The sequence below is a fragment of the Myodes glareolus genome, chromosome 5, assembly GCF_982192425.1.
Source record: "Myodes glareolus chromosome 5, mMyoGla1.1, whole genome shotgun sequence".
Classification (NCBI taxonomy): domain Eukaryota; kingdom Metazoa; phylum Chordata; class Mammalia; order Rodentia; family Cricetidae; genus Myodes; species Myodes glareolus.
In genome coordinates this window covers 105,584,721-105,602,864 of record NC_142030.1, presented here as the reverse complement: position 1 = coordinate 105,602,864, position 18,144 = coordinate 105,584,721, and the positions used below count along the sequence as shown (strand labels likewise).

Here is an 18,144-nt window from a genome sequence, read left to right as displayed (position 1 = left end):
AATTTCTGTTTTAATGTTAGGGCCAGCAAGATGGCTTAGCAGGTGAATGTGTTCACCTGGAGTTTGAACTCTGGTGGCTGAAGGAGAGTAGACTCTCACAAGCTGTTCTCTGATCTCCACAATCACGCTGCAGCATACATGCCTGCATGTGTAAGCACATACACACACACACACACACACACACACACACACACACACACACACAATTTTCAAACGCTTCTTTGAATTTATTCCCAGATGATCTACAAATGGATCAATAAATCTACTTCCTGTGTTTGGCTAGCAGGCAAATTCTGGAGTCCAAGAAGTGCCATTCCTTCAGAAACTATACCGGAGGCCATACGTGGTGATGCTCACCTTTAATTCCAGCACTTGGGAGGCAGAGACAGGCAAAGCACTGTAAATTCAAATATAGCCTGGTATACATAGCAAGCTACAGGCTAGTCAGGGCTACATAGTGAGAAAGAAAAAAAACAAACAAACAAACCAAAGACAGAAACTACAGTTGTTATGCTTAGGTAAAGATCATAGGAAAATACCTTTAACTACCAGAGTCGTGGGTAAGAAGTCTAAGAGGCCAAGGTCAGCCCTCACCTGCCAGGTAACCTTGACCATGAGGCAAGGATTATCCTTCCAGCAAAGTCAGCCTGAGTCCTCCACAGACACTCTCAAATAGGTGACTAACCCAGGTACGAGGCGCTGCATGCGGCACTGTTTGGAAACGGCAGAAGACTGGCAATCTAAACACCCATCAGAAAGGGGTCTCGTTAAATAAATTACAGCCGTCTGGATAACGGAATAGCAGACAGCCATAAAAAGAATGAGGAAGCGCTTCTTTCTGGTGTAGAACAATTTGCAAGATGCATTGACAGGGAAAGCGAGAGAGATGCCGGCAATTGCATTAGGAAATATATATATATGGACGTATGTATACAAATTTATAGATAAGCACACATACATAAATATTCCAAAATTATGTCTGAGTTACGCGTGCACATCTAGAATATCTCGACGGATGTGTAGCAAACAGGGAACAGCAGTGCCTCTCGGGAGGGGAACCAGTTGGCTTCTGGGAGATAAGACTGGGAAACAGGGTTCTCAGCAGATAGCCTTTTACCACTGTTGGATTCCTTTTCTGGAATAGCAAATCCAGGACAGCCAGGGCTACACAGAAAAACCCTGTGTCTCAAAAAACCCAAAACCAACCAACCACAACAACAACAACAAAACAACAACAAACGCAAATTTCATTAAATAGAATATTTTGTATGTGTCGGGAAGGAAGGAGCATGCATGGGTGTGGACACGTGGTCCAGAGGTCAGAGGTCCTCCAGAGGTTAAAGTCGGCTGTCCTCCTTGTCACTCTCCACCTTGTTTGCTGAGACAGCATCTCTCACTGATCCTGGATGTCACTAGTGCGGCAAGACTGGCCGGACAGTGAGCTCCAGAGACTCACCTATCTCTCCCTTCCCTGTGAGAGGTTACAGACATGAACCATGTATGTCTAAGTATTTACACAGATTCTAGGGACATTAGCTCAGGTCCTCATGCTTATATAGTAAGCCTTTTATGACCCGAGTCACCTCCCCAGTACCCTAGAGTCTGTTTCTCAGTTGACAAATCCCACTCTACAGGCTGAGTACACCTCATCTGAGCATGTCTGAGACAATGCCCTACACATTATGGCAGTGGAATGTTTTGGATTTTGGATGGCACATGCACAATGAAATATCTTGGGCTTGGTACTCAATCAAAGCATGGGATTCGGTTTCAACACACAGCCTAATGGTGGCTCTGTGCCTGGAGCAAAGCCTCACCATGTATAATTTTCCTTGGGTGGTGTCCTCTTGGTGCTCAAAATATTCCTATTTTCTGGCTCTCTGTATGAGGGATACTCCATGTCAACTGGATAATGAGCCATGAGCCATTCTATTTAAAACAGTTAAGTAGTGCTAAGGAGATACTTCAGTGAGAAGAGTGCTTAAGGACCCAAGTTCAAATCCAGGAACTCACAAAAAGAAGCCAGGTATGGTGGCATGTGTTTGTAATCACAGAACTGGGGACACAGAAACAGCTGGATCGCTGGGACTCACTGGCCAACCAGCTGGCCTACTTGGTGATTCCCAGATCAACAAGGTGGGTACCTAAGGGACAATATACTCAAGGTTGTCCTCTGGTATCCTCAATCACACACAGACACACACACAGAGACACACACACACAGACACACACACAATGAAATAAAATGCCAAAATAAATAAAAACTTAACTAGAGACCAAATACTTCTAACAGTTCATCCAGATGAGTAAAGGAAGAACAGGAGGAAGGCTACAATTAGCATTTTAAGACCACAATAGTGGCAGCAGCAATCTCACATATGCATGTGTGTGTGTGCGCACACACACACACGCACACGCACGCACACGCACGCACACGCACGCACATGGCGAGTCAGGGAGAAGAGAAGGAGGAAGAGGAAGAAGAAGAGGAAGAGACAGTATTGGGCCTGCTTGGGTCTCATTAAGCGTCTGTACTAAGCAGGGAGGTGGGAGTAATGGGGACTGCCCTTGCAAAGGTGTCAGTTTATCCGGAAGATGGTCACGTGGTCTGTAAGGAGGACACAGGATTGGCTAGCACAAAGTGAGAAGGAGCGGGCCTCTGACAACCTTCACCTTTCTTTAGGCTGTAGAAGCCATGGTCCTCAATCTGCAGGCTGAGAGGGACTCAGCCAGTGGGTTTTAGAAGAAGGCAGAGGGTAAGGATTCCCTCCTCGGAAAACCGAGCACTTCACAGGCCTTCTGCTTAGGAGTGGATAATAATTACAATTCTTTCCCAAAATATGGGGTTCTGTCTCTCCCCCGTCCTCTGCCTTTAATCTGCCTCGAGAGAGAGAGAACAGTGACGGCTCACTCATGGGGAGACTGAAAGCTTTCCAGACAGGAGGCAGAAACATTTGCCCAGACATGCACAGAGGACACCTAGCAAAGGGACCACCTGAAGGGCCATCAGGAATCCTTGAGCTGGGGCTGGTGGCTCAGGGACCAGGATGAGACCCAGTGTCCTGGAGACGGGGTGGTGTTGGTGTGTGTGTGTGTCTGTGGGTGTTCACACCCATGCATGCACCTGTGAAGACCAAAGGAGAATATGGCGTGTCCTGCATTATCCCTTTCCACCCTTGAAATGGGATCTCTCACTGTCCTGGTTGGTTACTGTCAACTTAACACAAGCTAGAGTTATCTGGTATAAGAAGCTGGACTGAGAAAATGCCTCCATCTGGTTGCCTGAAGACAAGTCTTCAGGGCATTTTCCTGGCTAATGATGTATGTGGGGGAGTCCAGCCTACTGTAGGCAGTGTCACCCCTGGGTAGATGGTCCTGGGTCGTGTAAGAAGGTGGGCTGAGCAAGCCAGGAGGAGCAAGTCAGTAAGCAGCATCCCTCCGTGACTTCTGAATCAGTTCCTGCTTCCAGGTTCCTGGCGGTGACTTCCCTCAGCGATGGCGTGCGACTTGAGAATTGTGAGAGGAAATAAATCCTTTACTCCCCAAGTGCCTTTTGGCCATGATGTATATCACAGCAACAGAAGCTCCAACTAGGGCAGACGTGAACCCCAGTGGCTGCACCACTGAAGACTGGGTGCCCTTTGCTACCCAGTAGCACTGATGGACCAAGGAGGCTGGACGCTTTCCCTCCTCTTGGGAAATGGGAGAGACTAATGAGGTCCCTTCAGAAGGTTTGCAGTCACAGGTTTGAGCCTCACTGCGTAGAGAGTTAAACTGACAATCTCATTCCACCCCACTTTGAACTCCAAGCCACAGAAAGATCATAAAACTGATTGCACATCTGTACAGCTCCTAAAGACCCAGTAATCAGGACTGTGGGGATGGCTAAGTGGGTGAAGGTACTCGCTGCCAATTCTAACCATCTGAGTTTGTTCCCCATCCTCAAAGTTGTCCTTTGACCTCCGCACTCACTCTGAGGCATCTGAGTGTACACATACACATCTGTGTGTGTGTGTACGTGCATGTGTGCATGCATCATGCATACAGATACAGACAGACAGACAAATAAATAAATAAATAAATGCGGTTTTTAAAATTAAAAAGAAAAGAAAACTTTAAAGACCCTGGCAAGCATCCAGAAGACCACTTTGGAAGGAACACTCAGGCCAAGCAAATTTCCTACAGTTAAATCTCTACTCATTACCCCAAATTACAAAGCACATGCAAGCACACTTATGGGCAAGAGTCAGCAGACAGCAGAAAGAGCCTATAGTTAGCTTAAAAAGGGATTAAGAATGCCTAAGCGAAAAGTGATGGGTGAAGGAAAGACGAGGTACAAACGGCATCAGAATGAAGGAGAGCACCACAGAAGGAGAGAGGCATGATTCAAAGGGACAGCGTCTGGCAAACACTTGAGATTCAAGATTCATCCAACTTTCAAAGAGCTAGAGGTAGCTTAGTAGCTCGGCACACTATAGTTTATAAAACTCGAGTTAAATGCTTAGCCCAGTGCGCACAAAAGTGTGGGTTCTGTCCCCAGCACCACAAGACACACAGAAGCAGCCACCAACCAAGAACCAGGAAGGGCATATGAGCAGGACAAGGGAGGATACTGCTAACAGATTGCTGATAAAAATGAGACATTAATGTACTCCTTAAGAGAGACAGGCTGACCTCAAAACTGCTAAAAAATAAATAGAAAGTGGGGCTTACCCCAACCGTTCAAAAAGCAGGAAACAGGGGAGGTTGAGGGGCACAGGATCAAAGGAAAAAGAAATGAAACGGGGGAGAGACCGTGTCTCAAAAAATAAAGTGGAGATCAATTTATAGGAAAACGCCCATGTCAACGTCTGACTTTTATGCACATGTGCACACTCATACATATACACACACTCACATGTGAAACACACACACATGTACATATAGATGATTAAAAATAAATTTAAAAAATTGTAACATACAACCGTTGCCCTAACAAACCAACCCATACCTCAAGATCATGGCCAAGCAAAGACAAAGAAAGGGGATGAGAGAAAAATTGTCAGCATCTCTATGAAATTTTTTTTTTCAGAAAAGGAAGCTGAGCAAAGGAAACAAATACACAAATGAGTGAAGAAGAAATCTGAATGCCCAGTGCATCACAAATAAGGAGAATACAAATTAAAGCAGGATCATTTATGTTTACTGGATTGGCAAAAAATCAAATCAAATCATGAATCAACCATTCCATTTGGAGAGCAATTTGACAAAATCTGATAAAGCTGAAAAAGGTATGAACACTAAATAGCCAGCAATTATTTTTAGATGATGATGAGGGTGATAAGGGTGGTGATGATGATGATGGTAATGACGGTGGTGATGATGATGATGATGATGTGTGTGTGTGTGTGTGAGTGTGTGTGTGTGTGTGTGACAGAGAGAGAGAGAGACAGAGAGACAGAGAGAGAGAAAAAGGGACGGAGATGCATAGGCATGCATGCACAAGCCAGGGTCTGTGTGGCATGTGGCATGGCCAGAGGAAACTTGTAGGAGTCAGTTCTCCACTATGTGGGTCCTGGGCTCACACTCAGGTTGGCATGCTTGTTGACAAGCACCTTTAACCACTGAGCCAGCTCACAAGACAGCACACTATGCCTCAGATTTAAAATGTTTATGGCGGCACAGATAAAGAAGTACATTTTACATCATAGTGTCATTCAGTGACCCTATCCCTTCTTCCCTTCCTTTCTCTCTCTCTCTCTCTCTCTCTCTCTCTCTCTCTCTCTCTCTCTCTCTCTCTCTCTCTCTCTCTCTCGCACTCACCTGTGCACACACATTCACACAATGCGAGAAAATATGAGAAAACTTTGCAACTGCTTGTAATGCACTCCGATACTTAGTTCATCTTTTCAAATGCTATGAACTGGGACTGGGAGATGTCTCCATTGGTACAGTGTTTGCTGCACACTATGAGGACCTGAGTTCAGAGAAAAGCCTGGGGGTGGTGGCTCCCACCTGGAATCCTAGCTCTGGAGTGGGCCCCTATCTCAAAAGGAAAAAAATCAGGAGCCATTGAAGAAGCTACCTGGCACCAACCTCCAACCCCCACACATACATACACACACACACACACACACACACACACACTCACTCACTCACACTCATTAAGCACAAAACTGATTTCACAACGCCTGTCCTCAGAAGCTCCTTCTCTGTGGACATGGGGGAGGTGCTCCATCCATGGCAACCGCATGTGCAACAATAAACACTGCTGAGCAACTAAAGAAACTCAGTTCAGTCTTTTTCTGTGTGCTTGAAACATTAAATATTTAAATATATCCAGTCGCTGGACTGTGGATGAAGTGTTCCACATCCACAGGTTCAAGTCCTACAGACTGAAAAAATACCTGGTGGGGGAGAGAAAAAAAAACAAAAAAACAACTTGTCCATGAGGTGAAGAGGTAGAGGGCTGTCAGCAAAGCCTCGCCACACAAGCATGAGGGCCTGGGTTCGAACCATGTAAAAAGACGGGTGTGGTGAGCCGTAATCACATGATGGGAAGGTGGAGATGCGTAGATTCCCGGGGCTCACAGCCCAACCAGTCTAGGCTATTTCGTGAGGCCTATCTGACAGCCTCAGTTGTCCACTGATCGTGTGTACATGCAAGCCCAGTCATACATGAATTCCCACACACAATGATGATGGTGACGATGAGGATGGTGATGATGGGGAATTCTGAATCAGGCTGCTGTGCTTTGGGCTCTGACTCTGGCCTGGCCAGCCATGTCTACTCCATATCCACTAAGCAGCTAGTCACCTGGCTGTTTAAGGCCTGCCCTCAGCTGCCTTTGGAAGGCCTGGCATTGACTTCCAATTGAATTTTAAACTTTGGTTTGTGGATTCTTATGAAAGAGAATCTTAAATCCAAAGGCCAAGTGTCCCTAAATGGCCTTCCCGTGTCGCAGCTTCCAGCAAGGAGGTCTGGGGAGCTACAGAGACGCTCTGGGCCCAGGACTCTTAGCATGCCTCAGCTCTGCTGGTTACCACAAGGGCAGTGCACAGAGGGAGGTGACCGCTCTGATGGCCAGTGTCTGGGTAGCACACAGAGGGGTCTGCTCATACAAGGTGGGGGGTTAAGACTTCCAATCCGCCCTCTTAGCTCTGCAGAGAGACCTGTTTGCCTGGCTGTTCTAGGTAGGGAAACAAGTCTCAGAGAGGTGCAGTGATTGACCTCAGGACACACAGCTGAGGGGCAGGAGATGCAGGGGGTGAGCTCAGGCTGTGGGAAGAAGTCACCCTTCACATGCAGAGCTGGCACCGGTAGGTCACAGCGCTTCCAGGTTTCCCCCAGAGACTGGACGTTCAGTCACACTGCTGCTGCAGCCTTGGAGTGGAGGCCCAAGAAGAAAGAAAACAAAGAGAAGTCCAAAGGGACAGCGCAGGCACAGAGGGAGACAGAGGGCAAGAAAAGGGGACTTAAGGAGACTTGGGGTGAGGCTGGGAGAAGAAGAACCCTGTGTCATCCATGCTGGTAAGACGGAGCAGGTGAGCACTTCACAGGGCTCCTAACGCGGTTGTCTGGGGTGAGCACACGTCCCCACATCACCACCCCAGGAAATCAAGCCTACTAGGTATGGTCCGCCTGAAGGGGAACAGGACAGAGCTCCAGGGGAGGTGGAGACTGCCTACAGGGTCCTCACAGAGGGCCACAGAGAGAAAGGGGCAAGCGCAGCCTCAGTTTCCCTCCCCCCCCCCCCCCGAGCCTGGCTTACCTAACACACTCCATGTGTCCCCTCGGGAACAGCCTGGGAGTTGGAGATAAAGTGACCTGGTCACAGGTCAGCAAGATGCAGGGCAAAGTCTGCAGCTTCAGATGCCCCCACATGCCCAGTGGAGAACTGGCCTTATACTGGGAACAGAAACAGCAGCCAGAGGGGGCTGCAGCTCAGGATGGGCTGGAACGAAAGAGCCTGCTCTTCGGGGACACACATGGAGGCGGAGCGCAGCTCTCTCCCAGAGGGACAATGTGAAGAAGGTCACTGAGACGTGAGAGGCTCAGTACTCACCACCCATCTGTCCCTGGCACCAGCCTCAGGCTTGCAAGTGGGGCTCAGCCTTACCCTCATGGCCACAGCGCCCACCCAGGCCACCCAGTCACCAGCAGCCCCTATGTCGCCCCATCCTCCACCTCTTCCTGTCTCCTTCTATCATACTGGATCCAAGAGGGAAATTTAATTTTCTGTACTTGATGCCAGCCTTACCGCTTGGCAGCAGTGCCAAAAGGCACAAATGCAAGATCCACACCCTCTCAGGGTTCACAGACACCATGTGCGAGATCCATAGGCTCCAAGGCCCTTTGGGGACATCCACACAGTCTGTCCCAGGCCGTGGAGCCAAGACACACTGACCCGTTACTGCTGAGGGAGGCACACACTCACGCTTCTCTGCTTAATTGATGAAGAACTTAGGGCTGGAGAGATGGCTCAGTCGGTGAAGTACTCGCCTTGCATCTCCAGAGACCGTGTAAAAAGCTGGTTGGAGAGACATGCAAGTGTAGCCCCAGCCTCAGGGAGGGGGTCACAGGAGGATGCTATGGACTCACTGGGCAGCCAGCATAGCTCAAACAGTGAGCTCCAGGTTCAGCGAGGAAATCCTACCTCAAAACAAACAACAACAAAAACAAGGTGGAGGGGGTCTCAGGGGTGGCTCAGCAGTTAAAGCCCTTGCTCTCCTGCAGAGATTGGAGTTTGAGTCCCAGCATCCACATCTAACAGCTTACAAGTACCAGGAACTCCACATCCTGGGAGTCCAATGCCCTCTTCTTGCATCCACAGGTACATGCACTCATGTGCACAGACCTATAGCTAAACATAAATAAATCTTTAAAAAGAGTAAGGTAGAAGGTGAGGAACTGAGATGCCTGATATCGGTCTCCGGCCTCTGTGTGCATATCTGTACACACAGAGAGAACATGAATACCACACATGTGCACATGGTCAAGCACACACACATATACCACATACATAGAGGGAAAGGAGAAAGGAGTAAGAGGGAGGAGAGAGAGAGAGAGAGAGAGAGAGAGAGAGAGAGAGAGAGAGAGAGAGAGAGAAAGAAAGGGACGGCGGGAGGGAGGGAGAGAGGGAGGGAGGGAGGGACGGAAGACAGAGGGAATATTTCCACATTACCTGTGTATATCCACCCCATGTACTTAAATCATCAAAGGTCGCCTGTGGTATCTAAGACAACATGAAAACTTTGTGGTCAGAGTCTCCTTCTCAGCAAGCACACACACGAACACACACACTTACTTCTGAATATTCTCCACCCTCTACTGTCTGTCCCCAGGCAAGGAGCCTGGGCGGATGGTGGCTGACTGCATTTTCCTCACCGATCCCTAACCAAGGGAATGAACCCAAACACCTCAGATTTGGCTCTTACTTCCCTGTCTTAAATGCCTGTGGCTTCACCCTCCGGAAAACACAGGTGCCTCCCTGCCTGATGTCAGTGCCCTTTATGGACACCGGGCTGTCCCAGGACACCTGTCCCCACACCACAGGCACTGCCAGTCTCCAGGGAGGTCTAGTAGCCATGGACCAAGGTTCTGTGCCATGAAGTTTTTTTCCATGGGAGCAGTGCTTGCTGATGTCCTGTTTAGCACCAGTGTGGGACTGTGGGACAACAGATCCTTGGGGAAGGTGGGCTCAGCATCAAGCATGAAGATGGTGTAGCCTCAGGGTTCAGGGCAAAAAGAGAAAGGGACACAGAGACAAGGAAGGAGGAAAAAGGGGGAGACGGGGGAGGGGCAGAAAGAAAAACAGGTGAAAGAGAAAGAAAGGAAAGAAGGAAGAGAAGAAAGGGACAGAAAGAAAAGGAGGGGGACGGTGGGAATGGGATTGAAGGAGGAAGTTCAGGTAGCAGAAATCAGACAAGAAACATGGGGAAATGGACAGGGATACCAGGGAAGAGTGAAAGACAATCAGATACAGAGGCAGAGGCCAATGAGAGAAAAAAACAGGAGGAAAGAGACAGACAGACAGACAGACAGACAGACAGACAGACAGACAGACAGACAGAATTAGATATAGAGTCAGCACAGAGAGCCAATGAGAGAACAGAACTGGAGGAGAGTGACAGACAGACAGACAGACACAGAGGCCAGAGGCCAGAGGCCAATGAGAGAACAGAACAGGAGGAAAGAGACAGGCAGACAGACAGACAGAATTAGATATAGAGCCAGCACAGAGAGCCAAGAGAATCAGGCTATGGAATCAGGCAAAAGGGAAAGCAAGTGTGCACAGAGAGGGCCCCGGTCCATTCGCCCACAATGACTGTGTGCCCTCATCACCACCGTCATCATTTTAAACATTATCTTATTATTTTATGTGTATGGGTGCCTTGCCTTGTGCCCACAGAGAGTAGAAGAGGATGTCAGATTCTTACTGATATATATATATATATATATATATATATACATATATGTATATGGAAATGGATATATATGGTTGTAAGCTGGGGACTGAACCTGAATCCTCTGGACGACAACAATGCTCTTAACCACTGAACCATCTTTCTACCCACCTTATCATTCAAAGTGCTGCCCTGACTGAGCCCCCAAGAAATGGACCCTTATTACCTTTGTCTTGGGTTTGGTCTCTCTCCCAATCCCCTGAGGGTCACTGCTACAAGGGACCATGTTCCCAGAACCCTGCAGCCCACCCTACAGACATACACAGATTTGGCACACACATGTGCACACCTGTGTTTGTCCATTCTCATTCCTCCCCACCCTTGAACTCTGCTAGTGTCCAGAGACAGAGTAGAAGGCAGGGGGGAGATAGGAATCCTCTGAGGGCAGAAGAAGCTGAGCTGTTAAAATGATCAATGAGGCAAGGAGGGACACAGGATCCTTCCCACAGGGGCACTGCACACTGCTGTTTAGCCTTGGCGGGAGATGCTAGGACTAGGGGCGGGTAATAGGCTCACACCCAAGGACCACTGGGTAAGTAAAAGCCCACCATCCACCACAACTCAACTGTGACCTACACAGTAGCAAACACTAAGCCCAAACAATGGAAGCTATCACACAAAGCTCCTCCGCTCAGAAGAGACCTGGAAGCAATCTTACACACAAGCACATGCTTACTCATGTACAGACAAGCACGTATACCCTGCCCACAGCCAGTCAGAGACGTCCTACCCCCAAGACCTATGTGTGGCCCACAGTGGGTTCACAAAAAGTCACCCCACAGGTCTCTGAACATCCCAAAGCCCCTAACTGCTCTCAATGACCCAGAAGTGGAAACAAGAGGCCCCGAGAGCTCACAGGGGCGGGGGGGGGGGGGGCACGGGGGGTGGGCGGGACAGGTAGCGGGAAGGAGTCTCCTACAACCCTCCTACACCATACTGGATGCCTAGGGTCTTATACAGACTCTGCACCCACTTCCCCGCCTAGCAGGCACCCGGGAAAGGGGTGCGGCACCACCAGGATGGAGCAGCTCCTTGGGAACCACTACTGTGCATCATGTTTGTGAGTCAGGCACGTCCTAGCATGCTCTGATGGTTAACGCTGTCAACGCGACAGAGTCTACAGCCATCTAGGAGACAAACCTCCTTGTCTGTGAGGGAGTTCCTAGATCGGGTTGACTGAGGTGGGAAGACCCGTCCTAATCGTGGGCAGCGTTATTTTATGAGTTGGGATCCTAAACTTCACAGAAAGGAGGAAGTGAGCTGAGCGCCAGCGTTCATCTCTGGCTATGGATGCAACAAATGTGACCGGCGGCTTCAAATTACTGCTGCCATGCCTTCCCTGCCCTGACAGACTGGACCCTTACACTGTGAGCCAAGATAAACTCTTCCTTATGTTGCCTTTGTGATGTATTGTGTAAAGTAACTAAAATACTCCTGAGCACAAACCAGGACAAAGATGGCTCACAGAGGCACCGCTGTAGGCAGAGAGGGACACATACAGTGCAGCATGTGACCACCCTTCCCAACTGAATAAAATGTAATTTGAAAGAGAAAAATGGAGCGGTTCAGTAAACCGACTAAATCCACTCTTGCTTCTGCTTGGTTTGTGTTTTTTTTTAGAAGCAAGCTTTCGCCCCCATGGCCAATACCACCAGCAAGCGCTCACTCTCTGTGTGGTTTGAAGGGCTGTGGTGCATGGAATTTGACTTCATTTCCTTCCAGGGCCTGGACCTGGAAGAGACCCAGAGCCCTGTACAAAGTGCAAGGGTGGAGGAGGATACAAGTTTAATTCCTAACACCCACATGTGGCTCACTACGATCGATCCATAACTCCAGTTCTAGGAGATCCTATATCCTCTTCTGAATCGTGTGGGTACCAGGCATACATGTGATGCACATACGTATACATGCAAAACACTCATATGCATAAAATAATTATTTTAAAAATTGAATACTATATATTTTGAAACTGGTTTATTGCCCTCAGCGCCATATCCCCATGGTTTGAGGTTATAGCATGAATCAGGACTTCCTTCCTTTCCAAATCTGAATGGTACTCCACCTGATCTCCAGACTATACTTTGTTTATCCACTCACCCATCAGTGGACACTTGGGCTGATCTCCAAAGGGCCCTCTGGGACAAAGGCGCCCAGAGACGAGCTTAAGTCATTGCCCAGGGTGGCCCGGATTAGAGCAAGCAACGGCTTTGCTAGTGACAGGCCTGGTTCCAAAGCCACTACCCACCTATGTGGCCAGGAGCACTCAGATCACAGGTCCCTAATCTAGAAAACGGGAACGTAGAGAAACTCCACTTTTTGAAGTCCCTACCAGAGATCCAATTGTCTCTTGAAATATTCAATACTTCTTAACTGTTTCCAGTTAAGAGGAAGTGGGCCCAGCTGAGGAGTCCCTGGAGTGTAGGGACACCCCCACTCTATCCTTAGCCAAGAGCAACGGAAGGCATGTGCTAGACTGTGTGGATGGAAACCCCAAAACAGGCCACAGGGAATGCTAGGCTGAAAGGCCCACCATGTGACTGGAGGAAAACTTACCTGGCCGTAACCGAGAACATGAAGTAGTGGAGACATATCAGCATCGCTCTCTCCTCTGCTGGTAGGCACAGGGCATTGCTTCAAGTATGAACTCCTAGCCTCCCCAAATCCACCATCTTCTCTCTCCTTTCTGGTTCACTCAACGGGACATGTGCTGCAAGTGACCCAGCTACCTCCAGGCAGGACCTGGCTGCCACCCAAGGCTCTGCTCTATCACAACAAAGAGTCATCACCAGATCGTCTCCCAGTGTGGCCAGCAGCGAGGGCCTGGGGGCTCCTCACTCCTGGTGTCCTGCCCCACACTGGGACGCTGCTGGATCACAGCTGACAAGCAAGGCTCTAAGCAGCCCAGGCTCACGCAGAGACATCTGTCAACCAGTAGACACAGGCGGAAGCAGGGTTCCTGTGATCACCCGCCCAGTTATGCCCGGTTATCCAAACATCCGACTGCCGGTGGCAGGGAGGGTGGGCCTGCGGGACAGAAGGCAATAGGCTGGAGCGGGAGATAAGTCATCAGAAATGACAGCAAGAGGCTGGAGATACTGGCTTCACACGCACAGTGCCCTGGGCTTGTTCACCCAGCACGGCATAAACCAGTCGTGGTGGTACACGCCTGCAATCCCCGCATGCAGGAGCTGGAGGCAGGAGGGCCAGCAGCTTCTGAGAAAAGTAGACACAACCCCTGTGTGAGCCAGAGTCTCCACACACTTTCCAGGACATAGGATACTGCTAGACAACACCTGAAATGGCCAGTTCTATCTGGAGGGGGGTGTGTGAACTAGCAACATTCAGATCCTCCTGACATGTGGAATTACAGGCATGCATCACCATGCCCAGTTCTTGCAGGGCTGGGGATGGGATCCAGGACCACAAGCATACTAGGCAAGCACCGTAGGAATTGTGATAAGGAGGGTAGGAAGTTACTACTACAGTTCCCATGCCCAGCTCAGGGAAAAGACAAATTCTAGCCCCTCTCTATTGATCAAGTCGCCTTCTCCACACAACAGACCTCATGGCCTTATCTTCTCGCTGTGTTCCTTCACACATGCTGTGCAACAGAGAACAAATGACATAACCTCTTTGCGTTTGATTTTTACTGCTGCTTTCCACTGCTAAAAAGGTAGCTCAGGCCAGGGAGATGGCACTTGCAGCATAAGCCTGAGGACCTGAGCGCGATCCTATGAACCCACATAAAAGCCAGATGCAGTGGTTTCCATCTGCAACCCCAGAGCTCCGCCCACAAACAAGGGGCGGAGACCAGAGCATTGACTGGACACTCATTGGTCACCTAGCTTGGAGTTCACAGACAACAAGAGAGATCCGGCTCAACAAGGCAGGAGAAAACTGACCCTGCGAAGTTGTTCTCTGACCACTGTACGGGAGCCAGTGCACATACATACACACACACTAAGTTAATTGTGTGTGTGTGTTTTAAGAAGACACCCCAAGGTAAACTTAGCAAGTAATGGCAACTTTGGCTTCCAGAGCCAACAAATCAGAAAAATATTTTTCTTACTTTTCAAATAAAGTTAAATTGTCACAGCACTCCATTAATTAACAAATTATGGGTTTGTTGGTCCTTCCTTTCTTCCTTCCTTCCTTCCTTCGTTCCCTCCCTCCCTCCCTCCTTCCCTCCTTCCTTCCTTTCTTCCTTCCTTCTTTCCTGTGTGGCTTGGAGACATGCTCTCCGGTGGTCTAGGCAGCTTCAAACTCTGCAGGGAAGGATGACCTTGAACTTCCGATCCTGTCCTTCTGGAATCACAGTCTACGCAGGGCTGGTGATAGGACCCAGGGCCTCAAGCTCCAGGCAAACCCCCTAGGAACTAAGCTACATCCCTGGACCAATAAACTGCTTTCAGCCCATAAAACATGAAAAGTTTCGATCTGAGCCTAGTTTTATAGGAATGAGGCCAACGGCCATCACATCCATAAACCCTGTGGGGACAGAAAGGGCAGACCTTCCCAGCCTGCATGACCGGCACTATCCCTGTGGTCCTGACCTGTCAGGATCTCACAGGCATTTGCTCCCTCTACATCAGCCTCAGCCCGAGTCCCACTGCAGGGCAGTTCTCTCGCAGCCCACCGTCAAGGAAACCAGGGTTCTCTACGGGAGCCTCCAGCAAACACTCCGAGCCCCACCCACTCACGTCAGGCCCCAAGTGGCAATCCAAGGGGTGTGTCAACACACCTCCAACGCTTCCCACTGAAACGTGGAAGCAGATCTCAGTGTGTGCAATCCTCAGCCTCTCCCATGCCTGTCAAGGAGCGTAGACACCAGTCCCAGCAATACCAATGGGGGTCTCCCCGCCTGTTCGTGCCTCCAGCTCCTTCCTTCCACCAGAGCAGCTGGACTCATAGGTTTGCACTGCTGTAGCTTCCCATTATGTGACACCAGTGGTAGCTCCCATGATAGAAACTCAACGGCGACTCAACTCAACTTTGGCTACGAGAAAGTGTCCCTGAAGAACATATTATGACCAGGACCAGAGGGGCTCTAAACGCAAGATAAGGGATCAGAGCAAGACGGGCTGGTCCATGGATGCCATCCACCCTGCACTTGTCTCTCATCACAGACTCTGCACCTGGCACTTGGCTCAGACAAGAGCTTCTGGAATTCACCACGCTGGAGTCGTGCTGTGGACATCTCCACGAGAGAAGGAAGGAAAGGCCAGGTAAGAGGCCTGGATGACTTCAATCTGCGTTCTGGATGAAGACAGGAAGCCCACCCTTCTGACTTCACAACCCTGCTGAAGCTGTGAATTCCAACAGCGAGAGAATTAACTTTTTTTTTTAATTTTTGTTTTCAATTTTAGAGCTATGCTGGAAAAGATAAGCCCTGAATAGAAAGAAAAGACCCTAACACAGACCCAGGGATTGGGGTCGGGGGAATGGAGAGTGAGGGGGTTATAAAGCCCTAGAGCCAAGAATCTGAGCAGTGGAGGCAGGAGGATCAGGAACTCAAGGCCATCCTCCGCTAGAGTGACTTAAAGGACAGCCTGGGCTAGAGAGACTGAAGAAGCGGGGAGCAATTAGGGAGAGGGAAAGGAAGTAGGCAGGAGAGGAGAGCAGAAATGAGGACGGGAAGGAAGGAAATGGTCTCTCGCTTATGATGCTCCCCCTTAGGAGGCAGAGGATGGTTTGCGCCAGTCTGTACGCTTTTGCATTTATCTACTTTGCTGTTGTTTGTGACAAGGTCTCATGCAGCCAAGGCTAGCCTCAAACTTGCGACGAAGCAAGGGTGACCTTAAACTCCTGATCCACCTGCCTCTACTCCAAGAGTTCTGGAATTACAGGCATGTGCCACCATGCCTGGTTTATAGGGTGCTAGGGATAGAACCTAGGGCTTTCTTACATGCCAGGCAAGTGTTTTATATCTTCCAACTCCCATCAACATTTTAACACCTCAATGAATAGAGTCAGTATATGGTTTGAACTTCTCTGTTGAAGACTTCAGGGGGGACTCTTGATATTAGCCACAGCAACACCCCACAAGGAGCCCTCAGACATCTGGGGTCACAAATCTTCTGCAGCACCAAGGTCAGCCAGCCATTTCAGAACACATTCCCAAAAGGACCCTGCTGTCCTTTTGTCTTTTGTCCTAACTGGGATCCCTCTGGTGGGCTGCCCTAAGCATCTGCTGCACACAGCGAAACCTCTGTGGCAGGTCACCAGGGACTCCCACCCACTGGATCAGGTTCCTTCTTGATACTGAAGTGAAACACCAGACAACAGCAGCTGGAAGAAGGGAGGGATGGCTTTGGCTCACAGTTTGGGTGCACGGTCCACTATGGCAGGAAGGTATGGAGGCAGGAGCTTGAGGCACCTGCTGGTCACATTGCACCACAGTCACAGAGTGGTGAATGCTTGCTCTGGCTCACTTTCTTCATTTTATTTAGTTCGGGATCCCAGCCCATGGGTTGCTGCTGCCCACATTCAGGGTGGGTCTTCCCACATCAGTGAAGCAAACCCGAACTTCCTCACAGACCTGCCCAACGGTTTGTCTCCTGGGAGAGCCCAGCGAAGCACCAGCATTAGCCATCACAGTCACCCCGACCGTGACTCTGTGGCCTTCTGAGCACTGCTGGAAGTGTCCTGCTGCCAGCAGCGCAGTGTGTCCCCAGCAGTAATCCCTTCACCCTGCTTTAGGACAGGACACTGATGTTTTGTCCAGGCATCGCTGGCATAGTGAGAGCATGAACTTGGCTCACTGCCCAGGCCTAAGTCACCAAAGTCCATCTCCACGTTAGACACACGGACCTAGCAAAATCCCGTGAAAGAGCAGCCACTGCCCAGGCCACTGTGTCCTGACCCTGTGGCGTCAAAGACTTACAGGAACACTCACTGCATAGCACAGATGGTGGCCCAGCCCAAGGAAAGGGCTGGCTGACTACAATGAACCTCAACCACGACTCCCAAGACCAGTGCCACCTAGTTGGGTGGCCCAGACTGGTCATCTCAGCTTTCCCGTCTGTAATAAGGACATTGCACTTGCTTCTGGGAGTAATGGAGGATCAGACCTCACAAAGGGCTGGCTGGGGCAAAGCAGAGAGAGGTGATTTCAGAGGTGATGATGCCCTAAGGTCCCTAAGTCGGCCCTCCCAGCTCTCTGTTAGGGAGAAGGTGAAGGCTGGGCATGGCCCGGTTGCCTAGCTTGTGTGTTTGAACTCTAGTTCCATCCCCGCAAGGTCAGAGCCCAAGCACCACAAAAGTACAGCGTGGTGCAGTCATCGCTCAGGAGGCAGGAATGTCAGGAGTTCAAGATCATCCCTGGCTACATGGCAAGTTCCAGGTCGACTTGGACTCAAAGAGCTGATAAACGGCGGGGAGGGGGAGAGTGAGGAGGAAGACTGGCCAGGAGTCCCCTGGAAAGTGGAGACCCCCTACAACGGACTCAAACATGAGCCATAAGACACTAGCTGATAGCCGAAGCCAGAATGAGACTCTCCACCACCAAGGGGCCCCTCCTTGGCCAGAAGTGTCCCTCAGATCTCAGCGTCCACACCAGACACTCTCCTCTTCGCTACGCTCAGCTTAGCCACAAGCCCATTCCTAATTTGGACATTTTTCTCCCTCCTGACCTCCAAGCAAACTAGGAAAACACACATCCCAAGGCATGCTTCTTAACTCCATCTGTGAGGCCCAGGG

At 49.8% G+C, this 18,144-nt stretch overlaps 1 protein-coding gene across 4 annotated transcripts in view; it reads right to left on the bottom strand.

The window, feature by feature from the left end:
• Gli2 (GLI family zinc finger 2) overlaps window positions 1–18,144 on the bottom strand; it is a 225,402-nt gene that overhangs the window by 134,279 nt on the left and 72,979 nt on the right. The window contains exon 1 of one of the 4 annotated variants that reach the window (XM_085688366.2): window positions 13,000–13,414. The exons of the other annotated variants lie outside the window; for them this stretch is intronic. The gene's annotated coding sequence lies outside the window, so the exon portion shown is untranslated. Of the gene's footprint in view, window positions 1–12,999; window positions 13,415–18,144 lie in introns of those variants that run through there. 4 annotated transcript variants of the gene reach the window in all.